Source organism: Pseudopodoces humilis, chromosome 3 (assembly GCF_049639895.1).
Source record: "Pseudopodoces humilis isolate 2021_Gansu_Grassland_sample_001 chromosome 3, ASM4963989v1, whole genome shotgun sequence".
NCBI lineage: Eukaryota > Metazoa > Chordata > Aves > Passeriformes > Paridae > Pseudopodoces > Pseudopodoces humilis.
In genome coordinates, this window is record NC_142202.1 from 35539435 (window position 1) to 35556233 (window position 16799).

The 16799-nt window shown below is 37.8% G+C and overlaps 1 protein-coding gene across 4 annotated transcripts in view; it reads left to right on the top strand.

Annotated features, from left to right (window-relative positions):
* CRIM1 (cysteine rich transmembrane BMP regulator 1) overlaps window positions 1-16799 on the top strand; it is a 174822-nt gene that overhangs the window by 37618 nt on the left and 120405 nt on the right. Inside the window, exons 1-2 of one of the 4 annotated variants that reach the window (XM_014255980.2) lie at window positions 1014-1130; window positions 1557-1634. The exons of the other annotated variants lie outside the window; for them this stretch is intronic. The gene's annotated coding sequence lies outside the window, so the exon portion shown is untranslated. Of the gene's footprint in view, window positions 1-1013; window positions 1131-1556; window positions 1635-16799 lie in introns of those variants that run through there. 4 annotated transcript variants of the gene reach the window in all.

Sequence of the window (16799 nt, forward strand, 5' to 3'; positions counted from 1 at the left end):
CAGTAATTCTAACAGATGTAACATCATTGATGTGTTGTCTTTATTTGATACACAGGATGTTTACTGTGGTTTAATTTATTTTATCAAATAATGACAACTTTTCTCATTTACTTTTGTTTCTCGTTTCACCCCTCTTTCCTTGGTAGCTGTAGTTCTTGGATGCTTACAACTACACGTAATATGATGGACAGAGCTAAAATAGAAAAAGTATTTTTTGAGGCTTTTGAGTTATAGAGTGTTTTCTGAAAGTGGTAGTAAAATGTGACTGTCCTTGAAAACCTTATATAATTTGTGGAATCAGTGGGTTAATTTTGATTCTCACCTCCTAAAAGATGGAATTTCAAAACCTTTATTTAGTGAAAGTTTCTTGTAAAGAAAGTTAACATCAAGGGAAGATGAACCTCAAATAGAAAGATGATCTCATTCTTGTTTTTTCTCATCATCTTATGCATCATCACGTCAACCTTTTGTGTGTAGCTAAGCTTTTTATACCTCTAAGTTCCATAAAGATTGAGTTTCAAATGTGATGATGCCAATAACTTTGGCAGCTGAGATGCCTGTCACTTTTACTTTAAAATAAAAGCCACCTTTTTTGATAAAACAGTTGTAATTCTTGTAAAAAGCATGTTAGAAGCGTGAAATCTTATGACAACTTTGTCATGTGTCCTCATTTTAGACAGGTAAATTATCTTAAATTAGCTCACACAGTTCCTAAAAACAGTGTTTTGCACTAGTCAATACATTTTATATTCCTCCTCTTCAAAGACTTCTGAGAATTGATAATTTCCCCCCCCTCTGTACAAAGATTAGGTCAATTTTGCAGATACTTTCATAAATTCCAACAAAAGGAATAGGTAAGTATAACATACTTGTCCAGGCCCTTTTTAAAAAGCTGTGTGTACACAATGCAATTGAGGAATTTACTGATACACATGTACAGACAGAATAGTTTAGTATAGGAGTGATGCATATAACCTTTATGTGATCATTCTCTGCAGGTTGCATTAGTAGAGAAGCATAAGGCCTTTCATATCCTCTGTCTTCAAAGGACAGTAGCCAATGCAGCAAAACACTGCAGACAGTTGGAGTTTTGTTGCCTAACAGGACATGGTCTTGCCACAGCAAAACCAGTAAGTGTCCATAATAGCAATAAGTTCTATTCCTGTGTAACTTGCTACACCCCGTTAAGCTTCAACAGTTCCCCTAGTGTTTAGATTGCACAGGTTTGAATGCATGCCTCAAGTGTGCATTTGGCCTCTGGTAACTTTATAGCAATCTTTCTTTTCTCTCTGATTTCTTCAGCAGAGATTCCTATGTAAGAAATATGTGGCAGGGGAGAAAGAGGTATCAACAAGCCAATGCTTCTCTCTAGCCTCCTAATGCATCAAGCAATTACTTTCCCTTTTTCTTCTTCATTATGGGTTAGTGATGAGTTTTTTTCTGGATTTTCACATGCAGTTTAGATATCCATAATATGGAGATGTGGCTGAGATAGAAGTGCACAGGCTGGTACTTCCCTGATGACCTTGATTGACAATTCTTTTGCTTCCTGGTAGGTGGGAGCCGTAACTCTTAGTATAAGGACTCTGTTGTAGGCTGGAGGAAGAGGAAGACTGCAATAAAGAGGATAACTGGTGAGTAACACTTATCCCTCTCCCATAAAAGTCCTCAGAATTTATGGAAATTGTTCTGGAAAAAAATGTTTGATTCTGGATGAAAAAGGCCCATTCTTGAGGCTTCCCAGAAAATGTTCTATATTACATAGTGACATATCTTAAACTCTCAGGACATCAGAGTAGCTAAGAGTAGTTGTTTCAAGTTTTGAGGGTGCAAAGGGCAGTCTCAATATGAAAGGCTTCAGAGTAGCAGGTATTTCCAATGTATTTCTGGATTAAAACTGCTCAAATACAATGTTAGGAAGTGTATTAATTTTTGCTGCAGGTGAACTTTATATTCTTATCTGTCAAATAGAAGAGCATGGCTTCCCTGCAAAAGGAATATAGGCATTTCAAAGCTATGTCTGCTGTTTATCTGTACAGCATTTTGATGTAGGCAAACGTATGTTCATTAATTGAATTGCCTCTGATATGTGTTTGGAATGATGTGTTTCATTCTAGTACTCTTAAAATCTTTAAGATTTCTAGGTGATAGTAAAATAGGCTTGAGGATGGACTACTTGGTGTTTGGATATTGGTATCAGTAAATCCCAGTAAAATAGCAGATGTAACCAGAGGAAGAGAAAGGTGTAAAAATGACAGCTGTCATTTTTCCTTCTGTACTTCTGCAAAATGAGTGGAGACACTTAAACCAGTATGGTTGCCATTAGTGTAGCCTTGAAAAGCAGGTGACTTCCCAGTGCTTTGTGTTGAAAATGATTCTCAACTTCTTGATGCTGTCTGATGTAAATTACTAGTTTTATGTATAGCATCAACATTGCAGGTCTTTTTTGATATTGATTTTCAGTGTAAAGTGCATGAGCATGATTACTGTGCCAGAGCCAGCGCTGAAAATTACTGGAGAGGTTTCAGGAATTGTTCTGATTGCCCTTGGCCACCTGATAAGTTTCATTAGGTATCTGAAGACAATGATAGCACATAGTAAAAAAAAAATTGGTCACAGTAAACAAGGAAAGTTTACAGTTCTTTACAGTTAAATTTTGCTGTATTTTTACAAGTATAATCACAAAAACAGGTTGTGGAACGCTCATTCATCAAACAGTAGTTGCCACCCTTCTGAGTGGGCAATGAGATGGGGTAAATTTGAGTTTTCAGAATGTAAGTCTCTAGAAAGCCTTGAGAAGGTTTGGTAAGGTAGTTAAGGTAGATAAAGAAATCTGCTTAGGCAAGTAATTTATGTTGTTTGCTGAAATCTTTATGGTGATAAAAAACAAGCTGTGGGCAAAGCAGGAGGACAGATGTATTACAAATGAGTATCACATGAATTTGCCTTAGGATCTTGAGTATGCAAGGATAAATGGTCCCTTTCTACAGGACAGAATAAAACATTGTTGTGAATTAAAATTACTGTCCCTTGCTTCTTTCAACAGTACTTTAACAAGAATGGGAAGCATTGGAGAGACACACTAGGTTTATTACTGGGCTTTTTGTTAAATATGTAAACATAAACAAATCTTGAAGTCTTTACAAATGTCAAACTTTTGCTTGACCTCCAATTACATGGAAACATTGCCTTCAAAGAGTTTTACTTTAAAAAAATCAGCTGATGATTCATAATTTAACACTTCCCTTGGTTTTGTTGTCATCAACTTTGCAAACTAGAGTTATTTTTGGCAACATTATCTTGCTGTCATAGATTTCTACCCTTCGTGCCTTGAAAGCATATTAGTGCCTTAAAATCATATTTGCGCCTTAAAACCATATTAGTGCTTGATCAGACTTTCTTAACTTCAGCTTTGTATGTAGTCTGGTAGCTCAGCAAGTATAGAAAGACAGAATACATGAAGTTTTCTGTAAGTGTGGCAGGGTTCCTCCTAAGCCCTTTGAAACGGATATTCTTTCTGCTTCAATTTCTTAATCTGAGAAACTGCTATGTATCTCTGTGAGCTTAATAAAAATTAGAGGGTGCTTTTGTATTTTAGTATCTCTAAACCAAGGCAGTTGAGGCTAAAGGGCTAGGCTTGCTGGGCTCTGAAGATAAATAGAGTTATCCCACAGTTGATTTTAGTGGGCAGTTATATTTTAGTGAGGTTATTGGAGCTGAAAAGAAAATAGTGAATTAGTACTGAGAACTTACTGGCATCTTCTTGGAGCTATTAAAAGTCGTAAGTATTTAACTTTTACCCACTTCCAGATGTCTTCAAGGAGAAATACTTTGGCTACACATGTCAAATAAAAGGTGTATTAAAGGGTTGGCACATATGTCTTTAGCCCTTAGTTTGCTGTAAGTCACACAGTGACCCTTCCACGAACAGTTTATCTCTTGCACTGATGCTACTGGGATAATGTCCATTAGGAGATCTGGCTGTAAACAGCATTGATACCTGCTTTGTTATATCAAGTTACTACCCATGCCATTTTACTGCTTCTGATTGGGAGCAAAGGGCTTGATAGTCAGCTGCAAGGAGAAGCAAACAGATTCAATGCAAGACAGGTCCTTTTTTTTACTTTCTCACTTTTCTTAGAAAGCATGAGAAGTCTGTCCAATTGCTTTCTTCCCTCTTCCTACTCCTCTGAGTTGTTCAGAAAATTGTAGTGGTAACTTTCTTGCAGGTTTCTGTGCAGCTTTTATTTCCCATTCCACTTGTTCACATACAACTTGGAAAAGTGGCATTTCCCCACTCTGGCAACAGCTGATTTCCCTTCTCAAAGGAATTATATGGATATAATGAATAACTTCTACTTATGTGTGAAATTTTCCATATGGAGATGATCAAAAGACATTAACTACAAAACAGTGTATGATGTGATGTGGAAGTGCCATAGTTACTGGTACTCCATTGCATGCACAGGGAACCATTAGCAATCTGACTAACAATTGATAGCTTATAGGTGATTATAGCTAATGGTGGTTGTTATAAATTATGCATGGACCTTAAAGGGAAAAAAAAAAAAAATACTCCAAGACCAGAAATTGTTTCAAATATGTATCCTACTTAGAGTAAGGGAGAAAAGACAACTAGAAAGGAAATTAGTTAGGAAAAACTTGTCTTTTTAAATCTTAAAAATCTTTAATCAAAGATGAACGGTTTTTCAGAAAGCAGTAGGAAATGATTGGTGAGTGATGTGGAATGAGAAATACTGCAGTATGATATAAAAAAAGAAAAAAAAAAAAAACCACAAGAAAACAACCCTGAAGTCTTAAGTGATGAAGCGTGCAGCCAACTTCCTAAGAAAGAGGAAATGCCCACTGTAACCTAGTACATTGGGCTGAAATGGTGTTTGTTCAAGAAAAATCTCACACACAACCCAGAAGATTGTTTAGAGCCAAGAAGTAAATGTAACTGAAGTAACATTTAGAAAATGTGATGTTTGCAGGCTGCTTTGCATTCAGACAGATTTGGTGTTTGACCACACTTCCGTGAAGCACGTTTTCTGTGTGTTGAACGGGAGTGGTGCTTGCTGCAATTTGTGACTCTGTTGCACTTTCCTACTGGGCATCCTGCTGAAGAGTGGTGTGCTGCTTTCTTTGTAGCTGCAGTCAGGCACTTTGAGCCAGCAGTTAGAGCACTGCCAGGAAGGGGTCACCTGCTGTCATCAGGGCTGCAGTCACCGTGCTTTGAGGCTGGCAGTCTACCCTGTTATTCACTCACCTTGCATTCCACCTGTCCAGTCAATTTCTCCCTTTGGTTGCAGAGGTATTACAGGGGACCCATGTTCAAAGCTTCATTAAAGTCAAGGTAAATGACATCCACTGCTTTCCCCTCATTCACCAAACCAGTCTTTTTGTTGTAGACAATGATGAGGTGTAATTCCAACAATGGTGGCCATTCTGAGTCACTTATTTCATGTACCCAGAAGTAGCTTCCACAGCGTTCCATACAATAATAGTTCCATATTATTCTTCTGTATGCAGGAATTCTGTAAGTCCAGTTTACTCTTAGATGTCTCTAACTTTCTCAGTCCTGATATAGTCCTTAATCCTCATGAAAGTGCAGTGGCAGAGAGCCAGGAAGGCTGAAAATAGACCTTATCAGTAAAGGCTGAGGCAATGGAGGCATAGAGTAAATGAGCCTTCCCCATATATTTTTACTGCTAGATCTTCCTTCCATTAGGTAGCTGCTCTTGATTTCCTTAATCTTCTTTTTGCTGTCATTGTGGCCTTCAGAAATCCCTGTGGTTCTTACCCCCACTACTAGTTTCAAGTAAAGCTTTGGTTTTCTTAACGTCATCTTGGCGTGTCTGAGCAATTGTCTCTGAGTAGCTCAACTCCACATACACTTTATTTTCAGTTTATATAAAATTACTCAGGAAGTGTTTGGGAAAGGTTGGGTTTACTTAAACTGTTCATGGACTTTGGTTGTTGCATACTGAATATATGAGCTGGTCTACACTGTAGACTGAGAAAAACTTGACCCTTTTCTACAAGGACAGCAAATTTTAATAAATGTTTGCAACAGTGGGGTTAGCTATCTTTCAGGTACACAAGAAGAAGGGAAGAGGCTTTTTCTAAAACTCAGGATTAAAATTTCAGTGAATAGCATTATTGTAGTCTGCCTTTGCTCCCAAGATATTATGATACATTGTCTTCCTTGATGACATTGTACAGAGAAAAATATTAAAGCTTGAAATACGCTTAAGAGCTCTAGAATGGCAGCATTTGATAAATTTTATCAGTAAAACAAACAAAAGGCCAGATGATGAGCATTTGGGAGTTACTTAGTACCAGTCCTAATTTAATTGCTTTTGGCATTGACAAGAAATTTGTCCTGTGCCAGTATATGTGAAAATCTGTGAAAGAAAATGCCAAGAGTTGCCTATAAGTTTAAGTGTCTTTTCATATTTTTCTAGTAAATTAAAGCATTCAGGAAGTTCTAATAACTGTTTTGAACAGAAAATGTGCTATACATGATGAAGGCAAGCAAGAGAGTGATGTTGTGCCTGGATGTGTGACTAATAAACACCACAGGGCAGAGCAGCACTTCCCACAGTCAGTTGCTCAGCAAAAGGTTCAGATTAAAGCATTTTTGTGAGGCCTCTCCCGTGGAGATTTACCACCTCGTGTGCCCACTTGAGGGAAGAATTCTGTGCTTTGTAGCTCTTCTTCCCTTTGATTTTTTGCACTGACTTGGTGATCTGTAGTCTCCTCGTTGTTTTCATAGGCTATAATTTACTGCAACAATTCTTCATACTTCAAGGAGATGATGGGAGCTGTATAGTGGTTCGTGAGTCATATAATGTTAAGCAAGATAGGAAAGAAGGGTGGCAAAAACGGTGAGTTTGTTTTTATAATGTTGGTGATTATTCACTTTACTCTTCAGGAATGCTGAGTAATTAACACTTGCTTAACACAGACTTATTAATATAATAAAGCAGGACTTCAGTTGCACCAGAAGCTGAAATAGAGGTATTGGAGAGCAGCATTAAGTATAATAAAGGGCAAATGCTAAATGCTAGAATGTTGAATGCTGGAGTACCAGTATACTGGGATACTGTGTCATGTTGAAAGAGTACATTTTTGTATTGCAATCAGTTCTGGAAGTGGTAGGAGATGTATTAATGCTTCCACATGATTGAGTTGTGCAAGAAGTAAAGCATATTATATGTGTCCAGTGAAACCAGGAATTACTGACCCATGCTGCTTATATTTTGAGGGAGGCAAAAGAGAAAGAAACTTGAAACCATTATGGAGGGGAGGGGAGACTAAAAACTGATTATTTAATGAACAATGTAATGGCTGAAAGTCTGTGGGGATACAGCTGGAAGGGCATATTGTAATTAGGTCATCTGATGACCTGGAATAAAAGATCTTCCCTGAAGCTCTGCTGTAAGTCAAGGTTTTCATCTTCCTTCACTAGTTTTTCCTCTTTCCCAATATATATACATGGCATCTATTCATATTGAGGTTTCATAAATAGGCATTTTAGGTCTGGTAAATTGTAATTGTTACTTCACGTATCTTCTACTTTTTATAATCAGTCTCTTGTAGCAATCTCTGCACAGAGAAGTAAATGCAGGTTTTTGCAGTTTCAGAGCTCCCTGTTTTTAAAGCAAGAATGTTTCAATGTGTTTATCAGTCATATTTTTAGGATGTGAAAGAACAGTTTATGCCGTTTAAAACATTCTGACTTGGCCTGTAGCATAATCAGATCTAGCAGTAGCTTACAGGAAAATAATATTCTGGAAACTGCATCATTCAAGGAAATTTGGCACTTTATTTTTACTATGTCCTTAAAATTTAGTTTTTCATGCAATTGCATTGCTCATTAATTATAAATTCCTACTTCTGTGATTTCTTAAGAAGAGCTCTTAAGATTTTAATTGAGAGTTCATCATCTTAAAATCATACTCCAATTCTTAGTTTCTAAATTTTTGGAAGAATATTTATGAATGGAAGGAGAAATATTTTCAGCACCAAGTTGGAACATTTTTGAGAGGACAAGCCAAGACACAATGGAGAAAATGCTTAATACTCATTTTAAGGATTCTTTTGTTAAGTTGCAAATTGTGTCAGGCTTCACCTTGTGCTGCAGTGCAAATGTGGAGAGTATAGTGTTGCCTGTAGCAGGTTTAACTCTGAAATAGTAGAAATTAATGAAACCTAGGCGCTCGTTTCTTGGATATTACTCTAAAAGAAGGGGAGTTCTTATATTTAGTTCCAGTGGGGTTATTAATTATGCCTCATCTCCTACATAATTTTAGTTGGTAGAATTCAGCATACTCTCAGGTTACAGCATTTTCCAACACCAGATTCTTGTATCTTAAGCCAGAAGATACCATCCAATCTGACCTATAGTTTAAAATGGCAACTATAATTGTACCCAGTGAAACTTAATTGAAGAGATTAATAGCAAGATTACTAATATGCAATAACCAGTCAAAATACTCAGATGCAGTACATACCATTAACCATAGAACTCTTTCTGATTCTTCCCCGAAAACCTTTAAATTGAAATCCAGGCCTTCCTTACTCTAAGATAAAAATGGGCATTCATGCTAATTGTTTTCAGATTATATAATAAAAGCAAGCGTGTTGGATAAAAAATTGCATGTATGTAGCATCAAAACTTAAGCTCTTAATAATTTTAACATTTTGGAAAGAGAAGTAAAGATCCTTTTTTATACTTGCTGTAATGGATTTTCTGGTTTGGATGCTTTGAGATAGAACTGTCCTGTACCATGCTTACATTAAGTCTCCCAAAATACTAAGTTTTCAGTTTAAAAACAGGTTATGTAAGAGTACAAAATATTAAGTCAGACTGTACACCACAAGATCTCACGTCTGCTTGGTGAAATGCTAACATTAATGTTTTAGAATCAGATCTCTTCTGTCTTGCAGTGCTTTGCTTTCCAACCAGGCAGTTTTCACAGGCTTTCTGATTCATGGTAAGCCTTTCCAAATCTCTCCCTAGACCTTGAGAAGATCCCACTGTCTTTTCCACATCTGGTTTGTTCACCTGTTATGTGCCTTCTCAGGGATCTCCTGTGCACTGGGATCCTGGGCTTCCTGTGTCTGCTGCCTCATCCTGAGACTGTGGCAGCATCCCCAGGCTGGGTATAGTCAGCTGCCTTCAGCAAAAGGGATGCTTTGTCTTTCATATGATCTCACCTGAAAGAGTTCAACACACTGGACACAGCAAACAGGCAATCTTCTTCATGGCTCCTCACCAAATACTGAGAGTTTAATTGAAGAATAACACACTGAGTCCTACAAGTATTCCCCTGAGTGAGCAGAGCACTGCCCTGGGAATTCACCTGCACATTCTGAGATACCTGACTTTGATACAGAAGGAGCATGGCTGTGTTACTGAGCACTTGACAGGTTAATCCATTGTCTCTCTTTTCTGATGTGTCTATATGGGAACCTGGCAGAATTCCCCAGCAACCACAGTCTGCCTTGGGTTGCTGCAGTGGCCCCACAGTGCTGCAGCTTATGGTTCACCACAGGGTAGTTGCTTTGTGGTGAACCATAGGAAGTCTGGCTTGAGACCATTGCCAGCTGCTGTTTCCAATGCTGGTACAGCTCCAGAGGCAGGAGAAAGGCAAGGTTCCACAAATAGTAAGGCCAAGGAAATGACATGAATCTAAAAATCAGTTATCTCAAATAAACCACATATTTTTCCATTGCGATTTTTCACTAAGGCTTTGTAATAATAACCCATTCCCAAGTGTTGTATTCCTGGAGGACATTTTACTGCCACAAGGAATTAGCATGTTCAGCCAAAGCTTGAACTTTCTCTGTGATTATTAAATATGAGATGGACTTCCTACCACTCTCTCCTATGCTGAGGACTTCAGATCTTTTTTTGAGGCGTAGTCAACTGTTCTGGTCTCCTGCCCTGTCATCTATCACGCTGTTTCAGAGTGCATACTTACCAGCTGGTTTGTGTTGAAAGCTTAATTTTATTGAAATTTAGCTGATGTGACTGGACTGGATTCATGATTTACAGAAGATAACATTTTAATATTACATCATCAGCATAGTCTTGTGCTGTAGTCATATGCTCATGAATAGTTCTTTCACTTTATTTTACCTACAGTATGTGTTAAAAACAGCATTTATTTGTTGCTGTAATCAAGTATAGCAGTTAGATGGCTTGATAGATGTAGCTAGCAATAAAGACAGGCTGTATTTGATTGTGTGTTTTGAGGTGGTGTTGCTTTTTTGATTTTTAAAAGGGCATTGACATAATGTAAGCCAGGATGAGCATCTCAAATTACATTAAGGGTTATATAGATTAAAAACAAACAGATTTTCTGTTCAGCTTATATAGAAAGTGAGCGCAGGATACCAACTAATGTGTAACTGCAAAGAATCAGTGGAAATCTGGTTAGCATGAAGGCTATCATTGGAAGTGTAGCAGTGTCAAGATTAGTATTTGGTATCTTAGCAAGAGCTTAGTAAGGATCTAGGGATAATGGGAATGTGGGACCTTTTAGTAATCTGAAGGTGGCAGATGCACTTTTTGTCACAGTGACCATTTGCCCTTCAGCCTTGCTATTTGTTATCTTTCTTTTCTATTTTTTCTTAGTTTATGGTTACAGTGAGACAGAAGTAATATATTTGAATAATTATGCTACTTGAATATTCATTACTTGATTATTAAGCAGGTAATTTTAAAATATAGATTGCTTTTGCATGGCAGTGAGCCAAGCCTTGCCTTAGGTATTGGTGTTAGATGTGCATTCTTCTTGTTTCGTTTTGACTTGCTCTTAGCACATAGCTTTTTTTTTTTTTAATCAGTTCAAGAACCTTACTAATAATAACTAGCTTGTGCTCTTAGGAAAAGATTCCTAGATGTGTTTGTAACTTTTTTAGAATTGGAAAAGTTCATTCTACCATCTGCAGTGTGTTTAGTGTATAAAGATAAGTGTTATGGTTATTTTTATTAAATTTTTATAGCAGTAGAAAAGATCCCATTGAATGGGGCACATACGTATATTTTAAAGATGAAGGAGTAAAAGATCTAGAACCTGCAAGCTAAAACTTAGGGGGGAAAATCATTAATGTTAAGTCTGGTAAAGCTTTAAATTAGTATTTTTCCTATCACTTGTAGTTTTAAAGTCAAGCTCTGGGTGTCTTTCTAAAAAGATTCATAGGCTTAATTGGAGACAATAGCTGCTTTTTTTCTTTGTTTGTTTTGGTGGAGTGGTATGTGAATATTACAGAAGTTAACTTATATAATACTGATTCTTCCACTTGGTATTGAAATAATTTGGGGATGCATGTGTATGAATGACTACAAAATTTATTTGAATGAAGTGTAAAGCAAGAGAGTAATTAATGGTCTACACTTGTGAAGAAAAAGTCATCTGTTCTAGTCAGCATGGATTCACATGGGTGAAGTCATGCTTGACCTGCTCAATAACCTTCCATAATGATATGACTGGCTTGGTAGGTGAGAGGAGAACAGCAGACAGTTGCCTACCTTGGCTTCATAAGGCTTTTGGCACTGCTTACAGTAAGATCTCACAGAGAGGCTGATGAAATATGGGCTTGATGAGCAGACAGTGAGGTAAAAACTGGCTGAGTGACCAGGTCCACAGAGTGGTGGTCAGTAGTTCAAAACCTAGATGGAGTCAGGCAGCTAGTGGTGTGCCCAGGAGTGAGTACTGGAACCAGCTCTGCTGAACATCTTCATCAATGATTTGGATGATGGGGAAAATCTGTTGATGATACAGAACTGGGTAGACTGGCTGGTACATCAGAGGGTCGTGCTGCCATCCATAAGGACCCTAAGAGCCTGGAGAAATGGGTTGGCAGGATGAACAAGGTGAGGAGTGCCAAGTCCTGTGCCTGAAGAGGAAAAACCCCAGACAGCACCAGTGTATGCTGGGGGCTGCCCAGCTGGGAAGCAGCTTGGCAGAAAAGACTCTGGCTGTCTGGGTGAGCGTGGGGCCAGCTCTGCGCCCTTGCAGCGAAGAAGGCTGATGGTATCTTGGGTCTGCATTAGAGTGTTGCCACCAGGTGAAGGGAGGTGATCCTTCCCCGTTACTCAAGCCTCATGCGGCTGTACCCGGAGTACAGTGTCCAGCTCGGGGCTTCCCGAGAACGCTGTGGCCTAGCGGGGAGTATCCATCCAAGAGGACAAAGATGATTAGTGACTAGAGCATGTCTCCCATGATAAGAGGCTTGAGAAAGCTGGGACTGCTCTGCTTGTAGAAGAGGAGGCTCCGGAGTGGTCTCTACAATTAATAGCTGAAGGAGTGCTGTGTAGTTGACAGAGCCAGTCTCTTTCTAGTGGTGGCCAGTGACAGGACCAGAGGCAATAGTCACACACTGAACACAGGAGGTTCCCTCTGAACATCAGGGAACACTTTTTCATTGTGAGAGTGGCCAACTGCTGGCAAAGGTTAAACCAAAGTCTTTATCCTTAGAGATACACAGAAGCCATCTAGATGTGATCCTGGGCAGCTTGCTCAGGTTAGCCCTGCATGAGTGGATTTGGACCTTGTATATTTCTTTCTTCCTGATTTAAATAAAATAATACAACTAACTTTGTTCTATGGAAGAAAAAATTATTAAAACTAAAAAGGCTGCTTGCAAGGGCTTTTATGCTCTCTTCCACACAACTGTGAACTTCAGCATAGGTCTTCAAGGAAGAGGATGAGTAATATATCTATTGCTTGGCTTAAAAAATGCAGTGTTTACTGCAGGGAAAATTTTCCAGGGTAGGTATGTAAGACAGGAAGGCACTGGCTGGATCAGAGTGTTCTTTCCTTTGAAGAGAGAAACTAATCATGATTGTCAGTACAGCTTTTAAAATAAAGCCTTAAGGGTTTTGCTTCTTTGAAAGAATTGTAGATGAGTAGAAGTAACATCCAATTCAGAAATTCTGGTAATTGTGAAATAAATATTTGAATATTTGAATTTAATATCTTAATATGCTTCCATCTTAGTATCTTCAAACTGCAAGGGTTGTATTATGTAAAAATATTAAAGGTGCATTCTACAATAAATTATTGCTTTAATAGTTGTGTTACAATGCCAAAATATTGCAAGAAAATTACCATTTTCCAAATAACATTAATGTATTTTTTGAAAGGTTTTTGCAATCTTTTGCCCTAAAACCTTGGATGAGAAACATGCAATTATTATTTCTTAGAGTGTGACTTATGTGACTATGAAAATAAATTTTCATACTATTACCATTCAGATTTGGAAGAAAATTGACTCTTGGTAGTGTGTCTCCGTGTATACAATATCCAGATTTGAATTTCATAGTTCAGTTGAGACATTATTTTCTTGTTTTGGAACTGTAGAAGTAACCATGAAGTCATGAGAAATCCAGTCCTCAAAATGTTTGAAAATATAGATGGGTATTTTCTCTGCTTGTATCTTTTGGGGGAGGAAAATGTCCAACAAATGCTGACATCCAAAATTAATTTTTCCAAGAAAGTTTACTGCAAGTAAATATGGAGTAACAGCAAGAGCTTTTTTGTTGTACTGCTTTTGGGGTTCTGTACTTCTCTTCCTGCTGCTTTTCAAGAGTGTCCTACTTTGCCATCTTTTGCAATCTTTTGGTGTTTTTCTGGTTCACTGAAAGTGCTACAGAGTTTAGCATTTTAACAGGGTCAAAATCCTGTCTTGCACTGTAGACTAAATCTTAATTTTCTGTTATTATAGTGATAGCCGCTTTAAATTCAAGGACATGAAAGATACTGTTGAGTTTTTTAGACTGTTCTCTACTTCCCCATCAAGTGCTTAATCATTTAATTCATGGAGCTAATTTAAAGCTAAGAAAGTGTTGTAAAACTACAATATTCTTATTTTTCAAAATGCTTTTCATGTCATGCTGAGTTCTTGCAGTAAGAGAACTTCAGCAGGACAAAAAGAATGTTTCATTGTGTGAGAAGTACCTTAGACACCTTGTTTCTGAACTTTCATCTCTAAACCCTCATTGAGGAAGGTGTGAAAATCAAGTTGTGTTCGCTCACTTTTTTTCGTTTGCTGCTTGCAGTATAACCTTAAAGGATGTCCTGAAGTGATCATCTGCCACTAGTCTGTATTACAGTATTTGGAGGTTGACAAAACTTCTTCACTTAGTGAGGGCACTTCACCTTGCTTCTATGCCTGAAATAAAAGGCCTTCAAAAAGCAGCCCTGTAGAAGAGCCATGAAGAGTTTAAAGCTGTCCCTTCAACTAGCAGTTGCAGCAGTTTAAACTACCTGATACCTAATGGTGAGCACTTCCAGCATGGAGAGTCTCTCCTCCACTGGCTGAAAAGCTCCTCTCAGCCCTCTTCCAGTTGTCTGTCCAGATCAGCCTCTTCTGACCCCTCCTGCAATGTCCCCTCTACACTGCAGCTCTTTCCTTCTCCCATACACTTCTGTACATGCCACAATCAAAGTTCATGAATAAAAAAATATATCTTTTCTTGCTACTTGTAGTTTAATTAAAACAGTCTCTTTTATAGCAGACTATGGTGCCTAGCAGCACTGCAGCATTTCTTTTAGCCTTGGTATGGTTATTAGCATATAAACATAAATTTGGTGTAAAAATCACTCATAATACTAAAAATATGAGCAACTGATTAAACTGTTCCTTTCTCGAGTTCTTTGTTCTTGCATCATAATATATTTTACCATGTCTCTATTCAAAGAAAAGCCCAGAAAACCTATACATATATAGTGATACATCTGTTCTTTGAAAGAGTTGAAGATTTTACTGGGCTATTTTGATTAGGATAGTTTCTGGTAGGTGTCATTGTGATATATTCTGCACTTTTTTATTTTATCAAAAGTATGGATATATTGCATTGTGGCTAACAGGAAAGGTGGGGAAGATGATCCAGGTCACCAAAGGTCTGAAATGCCTTTGCAGATATTCAGACTTGTCCGTAGCATTATGTCAGGATGGGGAAATTGGGTTGCTAGTTCAGATACTTCAGCTGGATGCCCCAAGTTGAGCATGTCTAGGTGATACAAAGCTTCTTGTCATCGTTAGAAAAGCTTGTGCTGTGTTTTATGTTTTTCTGCCTCTTTTTGCATCTTCCATGGCACCTGCACTAGGCAAAGAAAGATGCATAGTATGTAATTAACAACTAAACATATGGTGACTGCCAACTATTCTAAAAGGCAAATGAGTATTGAATTAAAAAAAACAAAACAAAACTGATGACAAACAAAAAAATCCTCCAAACCCCTCACCCACCCCATCCCTCAAAAAAATCATCCCAAACCCAACAACAAAGAAACCACCTTTTCTACTTTTCTGTCTCTCAGGTTACTAGATAATGACAATAATCAGATACTGGATTTATTCTTCCTTATCCTTACCTTTTAAGAGTTTATTTTCCTGTATTTCAAACTCTGTCCTTATTTGACTGGAATTGGCAACCTGTTTAAAACCTCTCAGGTAGAGGTGCTAGCAGATTGCATAAGCTTGAAAAATTCAAATAAAAAAGTATTAACTTGCTTTTAGCACTGGCAAGATATGCCAGTATTGCTTCTCTTATCTCTCTTTCCTTGAAGAAATCCAAGTTGACATTGCTGAAATGTGATGTTTTTTCTCCTTAATAGAAAATACTAGTGCTGAAATACAAAGAGTTCTGGGTTAAAGGTCTAAGTTTGCTAGTTAGAAGCAACCAAAATACGATTTCAATGAGAAATGATAAAAAGCGTTAGTTGCAATTTCTAATGATGAAACGTAATCTAAACCAGAGGCTTTTAATGCTACCTTATTTTGTTGTTTTTTGAGGGGTTTGATTTTTTTTCACCTCTATATAGTCTTTCAACATAAAGTGCTTTTTATTTTAAAACTTTGAACAATATGGCACTTGTGGTTTGGTTTCAGGGAAAACCAGGCATGTGCATCTGAAATGTGTGTGAAATTGAGAGCTCAAGGGCAGTGTGTTGAATGGGCTTGCAGATCTAATGACTGGGTAGCAAAACAATATAAACAGGCCATTTTAAGACTTTTTTTTTTTGGAATGGAATAGGCCAATGCTGCTTAAAAAAAAACCCAAATAAGTTATATTAAAAATCTTTTATCTTGACATTTCCAAAAAGTGAACAGTTTCCATTTGCAAAAGAAAGTAACCTGCTATGAGCTATCCAGACCTGAAGAAAAGGTTGTGAGTCTGTAGTAGGTAAGTGCATTGGTCTCTGGAGAACATGAAGCACATATTTACCACTGTTCCCAGGGTTATATTGGGGCAAACCTCTGCAGGTGAAAGTGCAGGATTAATGCAGCAAGTAGACAAAATAAGAGGAAATTAGCAAAAATCAAGTAAATTGGGGAAAAAATATTTCTTAACAAGCATCAGTACTAAACCAAAATAAACCTGATAAATTGCAGTGAAGAAAACCTGACTTTTGCTCAGAAGTTATTTTTAGATATATGAAGTAAAATTACTCAGACTATTGCTCAGGCTACTTCAAGGTAGAATAGAAAAGACAGATGAACCTTCTGCTCCAGAAAGGTTGAAATGAGCCTTTTGAAGTGAAGGCTGAATCCAAGGTGCTTGTTGCACCTGTCAGTCTGTTTCACGTTCACCTTTTTTGGTGATAGTGTGAGCAGATCTCAAAAGGAGTATTCCCAGGCACTTGAGAAACACTCCAGCCAGAGTGCTGCAAGCCCAGCTGCTTGCAGATGTACCAGGACTCCTGCCTGGAAGAGGAAGTTGCCACTTCCAGAGGGCAATTGTTTTTCTGGAATAGGTTAGGCATTGTACAAGTGCC